The sequence below is a fragment of the Lolium perenne genome, chromosome 2 (genome assembly GCF_019359855.2).
Source record: "Lolium perenne isolate Kyuss_39 chromosome 2, Kyuss_2.0, whole genome shotgun sequence".
NCBI lineage: Eukaryota > Viridiplantae > Streptophyta > Magnoliopsida > Poales > Poaceae > Lolium > Lolium perenne.
In genome coordinates this window covers 316,312,666-316,321,040 of record NC_067245.2, presented here as the reverse complement: position 1 = coordinate 316,321,040, position 8,375 = coordinate 316,312,666, and positions in this window count along the sequence as shown.

The window sequence follows — 8,375 nt, the reverse complement described above, 5'->3', positions numbered from 1 at the left end:
TGAGGAAATAGTTTCCTCTCATTGAATCTTTGTTAAGATTTAATCTCCTCAAATGAATAATATATGAACCAAGGTTGACCAAGGTCAACCCTTCATAATCATTATTTGGGAAAATGATTTAAATGAGGTAAAGTACCTCATGCCCTTTTATCACTACCATAATCATAATTTAATATCACCAAATAATTCAACATGAGAGTTGATAGACCATGGTCAATACCTCATATTGAGTTACTTGGGACTAGATTTAGATGAGAGAGAACCTCTCATAAGATTTAATAAATAGTTTTGAAAATTTTAAATGGACTAGAAATAGCCATAGAGCCATTATTTAAACTAGGCCATGATCACACAAAGTAACCATGCCATATTTTTACATAAACAATTAGAGTATAAGAAATGTGATTTTTGAGAGTTGGAATCAACTCAAAAACTTTTATGGTTGATTTTTAATAATTGTTTGAAATCTGAAAAGTATCTGCCTTGTTATTTTTGTCACATTAATTCTACAACACATTTTGGGGTGAGACCAGTGGGGTTGGGTAGATCTTTTCCCTAGCTTTCCAACAATATAAAATTCGCCAAATTTGGTTGAGCCAAACTGATTCTATTAAATTTTGAAAATGGAGCCAGCAATCAAATTGATTTAAAGTAATTCAAACGAATTTGAATTCGTGGGCCAGCGCGGGAAAATCTAACGGGCCAGAAGAAAAAGAAAAACGGGCCGGCCCACTTCGCGTCCAGCGCGAGCAGGCCGCCTGACGGGTGGGCTCCACCTGTCAGCGGGTGATAAAACCCGAAACGGTAAGGGAGAAAGGGGGCCGTAGGATTAGATCCTGATCGGACGACGCACGAGCGTCGTCGTCTCCGGCGAGAGAGGCTCACTGGCGCGGCGAGGCTATGGGGTGGGAGAGCTCACCGGGGCTCCAGCGAGGGTTGGCAGTGTGCGCGAGGACGATGTTGACGACGGCGAACCTCCTGGTACCGGCGTTGCTTCCTGGGACGGCTCCAATCGACGGCGAGCTTCCGCGGTGGTCACGGGCTCCGGCGATCAAATTGGGTGGCTACGGAGGCGAATCGAGAAGGGGAGGTGGTCGAGGAGGTTGAGAAGGAGGAGGGGAGCGGAATGGTGTGAAGAAATGAACGAGGGGAGGTCTCCTTTTATAGTGGCGGAAGGGGGCAGGGTGCTGCGGTTCGGTCGACCATGGCGCGGGCGCTGCGGCGAGCTAGAGGGGTAGGCGCAGGCGTGGCGATGTTTAGCGTGTCCAGGCGGTCCTCTTGGCGTCGACGGCGCGGCTGGGCGGTGCCTAATTTGGTCGGGCGGTCGCGGGGTACTGCGCGGCCGTGGCGGAAGGGTTTCTCGTCTCCGGCAAAGGCGGGCGCGGGTCGGGGACAAGGAGGTGTCTGCGAGGTTCCTGGTACCGTGGTGATGCTCAAGGCGAGAGAGGGGGTCCAGGGGTGGCGCGAGTAGCTGGGGCGACGCGTGCACCGCGCGTGTCCGTGGGCCCGCCCATGCCATCGTCGGCATGGTCCTGGGCGTCGTGGGCGCGCGCGTGTCTGGTGCTTGTCGTCCTCTCCTCGACCAACGGCGGATACTAGCATGCTCAGGGGATCAAGGGGGATCAGAGGGACATGCTGGAGTGGAGAGAAGAGAGAGGGAGCAAGGGACATGGTGACATGGCCGGCATGGCAATGGCATTGCCATGTCTGGCCATTGCTAGGGGTGCAAGCTAGTGGCATTTGGTTGGAGGGGACAAGGGGACAAGTGAGGAACAAGTGGTGATCAAGTTTGGCCAGGGCACTATTCAGAATAGTGAAAATTTGATTTGGTTTTGATCTGCTCACAAGGTGTTCGACACAATGGCCGCAAGAGAAATATTTTCAAAATTTTGAATGAAATTTGTTGGAGTTGAAACATGTGATCAAAGACACACAATGGTGGTGGTGGTGTTCAAAATTGAATTGATTTGTGAAAATCCAAATTGGGTAAGATCTTGTTTTTGTTTCATGGTTGCTACTTTGCTTGATCACCATTTGAATTCTAGCAAGAATTTGCAGGGGTGTGCTTTACCAAAGTTGTTCACCTTGATGTTTTCTTGGATGAGGTGCAAAGATTTGGATTGGTTTGGTTTGAAAATCTCTTAATACAGAGGCTCAAAGTAGGCATCAGGCTAAAAATGGCAGTTTTGACCATTATTGCATGTGAGCACAATTTGATTTCAAATTTGATTTGATTTGAGTTTCTTTGATTCCAAACTTGTTTCTAAGTGTTTAGTGACCTTCTCCAACTAATGGCACAAGCCAAATTGGCCTAGGTCAAAGATTTTTAAAAATGGCCATAGCCATATGTGAGGGTTTTGTGAATTTTCTATTTTCTCTACTTTCTTTCTCTTTGATTTGCTTTGTGATCTTCAAAGGATCAAGTGAGGGTTTTAGGTTGTAGCACAAGGTACAAGGTTGCAAACACTCATCATGGCAATCACACCAAGAATTGAGTAAGAGCTCTATGCATAGCACATGTGTGAATAAAAGTTTTTGTTGATTCTAAATTTTGAGTATTGGAAATTCTTTTTCTTCATTGATTTGAAAATTGGGATGTTACACTCGACCAGGCCCACATTGGCCCGCTAAGTCCCCGCCGCCGTGCTGTAGCAGGCCGGCCGTAGCGCCGCCACCACCCAGCCACCACCAATTCACCTCCTCCGTGCCCAGGGGACACCGACGGCGACCAAGGGAGCTTCAGCCCGCTGCAGCCCAGAACGGGCCCAAACTGGCCTAGATCTGGGCCGGGTGGGAGCCGCCGCCCCACCCAACCGCGCTGGATCCGCCGCTAACAGCGGCGCCGCTACGTCTCTGCACCACCCGGCGAGCGGGAATCACGCCGCCCCGCCAGACCGCCGTCCGCCTGAGGCCACCGCCGCCGGCCCGAGGCCCCCGCGCCCGTCCACGCAGCGGGTAAGGTCAGCCCCGCCACCGCCGGCACCACACCGGCAAGGCCCGGCGGCACGCCGATGGCGGCGGCAGGGGAGAGCAGGGGAGGAGTCCTGAGGCCGGAGGAGAGGTTGCGCGGCCCGGCCGCCGCGGGGGGCGGTGCGGGCCGCGAGAGGGGGGGTCGTAATTTCCCCTAGTTTTCAGCGCATGCACATCTGCGCAAACACAGGACTATGCCTTTAACCCAGGAATAATGCAATAACACCATCATTATTGCTAGGTACAGCCAACAAAAGTCAGATATATTCATCCCGAATCTCCAAGTACTCGAGAAAGCAACACCAAAGTGAAGTGACATCTCCTACACTACCGAAACTAGTTAAGGTAGGCTCATTTGGCCATCGGCATCGGGATATGTGCAAAAAAGAAGAAAGAACATACCGTAGGTTTCTATGGACATTTCATCGATCTGAAGTGTAACGTGACAAACTTGTTCGCACATCTCCAAAGACCTGAACACTCATTGTTGCGTACGCGCTACCTCAGTTGATCTAAACAACAAACATGATTCACATCAGGACCGTACGTAATGTCGCTTGTATTGAATCACTGGAAGTGTGTCAGTGCAAGCCATAGACCTTTTTTTTTAACAGGGATGGGGTCTAGAAAGACCCGGAATGCTGCATTAATACATAGGCGGTGGGTACAGTTTACAAGCAGGACCCTGAAAGACTAAAAATAGAAAGCAGTCCTGAAATTTTACATAAAGGATCCTGGAAACAGAAAATGAAAAGCAATCCAGTCCCTGGTCTTCTCCACCGACGGCGTGACTCCATTGCTGGTCACCTTCCCATTGCCGGGGACTGACCACTTGGCAATCAGAAGATGAGAAGCTCCAGCCAGAATCACCAGGAAGAGCCTCCACTGTGGAGGTTGAAAGAACGCTGATGAAGCAGCGCTTGGAGTGGCCTCCCCTTAGGCCTGAGATCATGGTGGCAAGCTTGGCCACCATGTAGTAAACTCCAGATTGACGCCCTGCGCCATATTGAGTCGGAAGCCAAACCTGGGCAACCGAGGTTGATCTCCACGAATCTGCAGCATCACGATCTCCCTGTAGCTTCACAAATTCACCGCACGCAACATTGGCCCTCCACCCACTCTTCCCGTCACCACGGCGGCTAGAAGAAGGCGGACACACCGAGTCGGCCAGCAAATCTGAGAAACCAACAGGACATGCCTTATTTTTGGAGTAGGCCGGAACTCCCTTCCACGCCACTTCCGGCTCCTTCCACAGGAGCACCGCAACGAAAAGGAGATCAACCGGCCGGCGCCAGATCTGGCCAGAGAGAGCCAGCACCATCCTCCCGGCAGAACGCCGACTACCAGCACGAGGCCGAACTCTAGAACTACGTCTAAAACTACTATATACAGGGTCTCCGGCGTCGCCTCCTAGCCGCCACCAGCCGACCTCGCCGGCGGGGAAGGCATCGGAGTGACCCGGTTCACAAGGGGCGACTCTCAAAACACTGTAGCTGGGCGAGAGAAGAAAGGGTCTCGTTTGAGGTTGACAACCTTGTACTCTACTACCCTTGTCAAGCCAAGCCATAGACCTTGATTCAAGATTATGCCCCAAACCAGGCAGCTCTCAGAGCACCAGTTCCTTTGAATTGAAGCAACTCTCTCCATGGCGTTCCAAATCTAAACAATACTACAGAATAATTGAGTTGCCAAAACAGAAGTTACCAAGCCCATGCAGAATGGGTAGGACCGAGGTGTTAAGCATCCGGGAAGATAAACCTGGGCCCACCACCAAAACTAACACATAATACCGGTAGTAGTATGATGAAGACATCCCTACTACTACACTACCTCCGTCATTGATAGATGAAGATGAACCTGCTGTGAAGCTCAAGTCCAATGAAGTTCGGATTGGACCTATTACAAGGGCTCGTGCGAAGCTACTTAAACAACAGGTGAACTTGTTTCTAAACGGTACTTTGATTGATGAGAACTTTATACTGCCTAAGTCCTATTACTTATGTATCATCAGGTATCAAGAGGAGACGAGCATCGCACGAGGAGGAGAGGAGCAGCTGGACATGAAGACGGACGTCAAGATGGACGTGAAGCTGGACATGGAGCTGGACATGAAGATATCTCATGGACGCGCGAGGAGAGCGGGAGGCATGCGCGAGAGGAGAAGAAGACGTCCAGGCCGGCCCAGACTCGGCCCGACCGGCCGCAGACTGCCAACCTGGCCACAGATCCGACTCGGCGCCAAACCGGACGCGATTTATCGTACGGATTAAAACCGGAAATCCTCGCAGAAATCCGGTTGTCGCCCGGTTGATCGACTACGTACCGCCCACCCGGTTGCCGCCCGGTTGGCCGGACCCAGACCGCCGATCCGGTCCCCGGTCCGGTTGACCGGATTCCGACCGGACGATCAAGTCCTGTCTCGACCGCATCTATTCCGGGTCGGTTATTTTCGTACTTTTTCGACCTGAGGTCGTCCCGGACGCCTATATAAGTCCCCAGGACGCCCCCCCTAGCTGCTTTAGACCACGTTTAAGATAAACCCTAGTTCTTAGTTGTTTGCTTATGCAAAACTATTGAATCCCTACACCATATTGCTTGATATTGTGTAGATCCTGAAAAAGTCTTGTGTGATCTGCTGTTCCATTGGGAATTAGACGGTTGCAACTTACCGCTTCGTGGTCGACGGCTACGTGCGCAAGTGTGTGGAGTTGCGAATATCTTGCAGGGTTGAGAGCTGTTGCATTGGCGACAGGGACCAATCGAGAGATCTCGTTGCGTCATACAAGTTATCTTCCACTACATCGTCGTGTTTCTCCGCTGCCATCACCCGTGATCATCATCACCACCGTTGCTTACTGAGAAGATCGGGCCCCCCCATATCATCTTGGTATCAGATTTCAGCGTTTCCTCGGTAAGCCATCCACAATCCACCCCATAGTTGAGTTGTGAGTGTTTCCTATCCAGAAAAAGCCACAAAAAGTTAGGGTTAGGGTTTGCCATAGCCTTAGATTGCACTAATTTCGAGTTTTAGTTGCTTTTCGTAGTTGTTTTTGCGTATCTTTTTCTTCTATCTAGTATTGTTAGGGTTTGTGTTTCCGCTATCATCTAGAGTCAGTTTTTGTTGCTCCGAGTACACATATCTTACAGTTTGCTTGTTCCCAACCATAGCCACAGCCTTTCAATATCGTGACTAGGAACTTTCCCAAAAGAGACTAGTTTTACCGCTCGACAGGCTGCTCGTTAGGTCTTGGTGCTTTGCAATTTCTGTTGGCCGTGTTATCAAGGAGTTGTGTCAAAAATATCAAAAAAAAAAAAAGAGAAACTAGAAAAGAAGCAAAAAGAGCTACATAGCTGCGTGTGTTATACAAAAGAAAAATCAAAAAAGAAGAAACAAAGTGAAGTGCTAGTAGAATCAAGTGAAGGCCTAAGTTTTCTTTAACTGCACCCGTAGTTGAGCAATCTTGTGCCTGTCTCGTTGAGCTTTGCTAGTGTCTCTCTAGTGCATTGCAACCTTTCCTACATATAGTTGCTTTGCCACATTTATCGCCTTGTGTGAGTATCATTGGTTGTCTACGGTCAGCGCTAGAGCTTGTTATTGGTGCAAATAGGTAGCCCACCTACAGCCCCACATATACCCTGCTTTGTCGTGTGATTGTTCTTATACCCTTGATATTCGCTTCGCTACATCCGTGCACTAGTCCGTCAATCCAAGTTGGTAAGCAATTCTAATTCACTTTGGAACGGTAAGATTTACCTTTTCTTATCAGTTGTTGAGTAAGTTGTGAGAGTACCACCAAAGATTTTTGTTTAGTGCACTAATCTACTAACGATGTCTGCTAGTGATCAAAAAATTGTTAACCAGGAAAACAAGAGTGCTGCAGATCTCATCACATGGAGGGAGTATGAGGCTCTTCGTAATGAGATGCGACGTGAATTCCGCGCTCAGGATGATGAGCTTAAGGAGACGGTCCAAGCGATCTCCCAAAAGTTGGATGCTACTCATGTGACCGTCACTACAATGCAAGATCAAATGACGGACGTACAACGCAATCTTGTTGATTTGCGCTTAGCTGTTGAGAATTTGACCGCGCAACAACAACACGATGATGATGATGATCTTGAACTTCAAGATGACGCACACAATGCTCGTGGTGCGCCACGTGGTAATCGTCCTCGCGGTTGGGCTCCACTTGGCCGCAATGGTCGTGGACAAGATGAGGAAGATGGATTGGGTAAGCCTAAGTTTTCTATACCCAAGTTTGAAGGAGGAGCTGATGTTGACGAATACCTCACTTGGGAGCTCAAGATTGAGAAGTTGTGGAGCTTACATCCACATTATACTGACGATCGGAAGGTCAAGCTTGCTTCTTCTGAATTTGATGGCTATGCTTTGCGTTGGTGGGATGCTTTTGTTCGTAATCGTGATGAGGATGGTGAGCAACCTATACGCACATGGCGTGCCATGAAGGAGGCAATGACTTCTCGCTTTGTGCCAACAAATTACTTACGGAATATATATGATAAGCTGACTCTATTGAGACAAGGTGTGAAGACTGTCGATGAATACTACATGGAGATGGAGATGCTAATGCAGCGTGGCCGTGTCCGTGAGTCTCTCGAGATGACAATGCAACGTTTTCTGCACGGTTTGAAGTATGATATCAAAGGCATTGTTCGTCACTACAGCTACACCAATATGAATCAATTGTTACATCATGCAAGAGAAGCTGAATCACAGTTGGCTGACGAAGCAAAGATCAAAGGACGAGCTACAGGAGCTGGGCGTTTCACACCACGCGCGGCCCCATCTACGGCACCGGCGCCTTCGACGCGCTCCGCCCCTTACTCTACTACGCCTAGTAAGCCGGTCTCCAATGTGTCTAACACAAAGAAGTCCGAATCTGCTGCAAGTACGAGTGGCTCTAATGTGTCTACTGCGCGCAATCGCGATATGCTTTGTCATACATGTGGTGGCAAAGGTCACTTCAAGAGAGATTGTCCTAACCGCAAAGTTATGATTATCAATGAGGACAATGAGTATGAGACTGGAGATGATGTTGATCCTAATGCTCCAGAAGATGATGACTATGACACTGATGGTGAAGATGCATATCCGTCGATGCTCGCACCAGTGTTGTGTCGCAGCGTGCTCTTAATGTGTTGCCTAGTGCATCTACTCAGCGCTGCAATTTGTTCCAAACAAAAGCTTTAGTTGGTCCTGACAAGGCTTGCAAGGTCATTATTGATGGCGGGAGTTGCCGCAATTTAGCAAGCAAGGAGTTGTGTACCAAGCTGAAGTTGAAGTATCTACCGCACCCGCATCCATACTATATTCAGTGGTTGAGCGACAATGGTGAGATGAAGGTAAACCACATGGTGCGTGTTGAATTTGCTATTGGACCGTA